This window comes from Carlito syrichta, unplaced genomic scaffold (assembly GCF_000164805.1).
Source record: "Carlito syrichta isolate Samal-C Ts95f unplaced genomic scaffold, Tarsius_syrichta-2.0.1 Scaffold98188, whole genome shotgun sequence".
In the NCBI taxonomy this organism is placed as follows: Eukaryota; Metazoa; Chordata; class Mammalia; order Primates; family Tarsiidae; genus Carlito; species Carlito syrichta.
In genome coordinates, this window is record NW_007042284.1 from 21,443 (window position 1) to 21,944 (window position 502).

The window sequence follows — 502 nt, forward strand, 5'->3', positions numbered from 1 at the left end:
TCAAACTGCAAATGTAGATATCAAAACAATAATGGAGAGATTAAAAAGAATTGAGGAGACACAAGAAGAAACTAGGAAGGAACTGATATCTGAGATAACAGTAATAAAGAATACTGTGAATGAAATAAATAACAAATTGATAAGCATGGAAAGCAGAATTACCCAAGCAGAAGAAAGAATCTCAGAGCTTGAGGACCAAAATATAGAACTCTTAAAAACACAGAAAATAAGCTAAAAAAGACAGAACAAAACCTTCAAGAGATGAGTGACTACCTCAAGAGGCCTAACCTAAGAATAATCGGACTCCCTGAGGCAGAAAGAGAAACAGAGACCACATTGGAACAAACTTTCCACGAGATCATTCAAGAAAACTTCCCTTATCTAATCAGTGATGCAAAAATTCAAACACAAGAGATTCAGAGAACCCCTGCAAGACAACAAATGAGAAGACCAACTCCTAGACACATAATAATTCGCCTAAATAAAGTAGGCACAGAAGAAA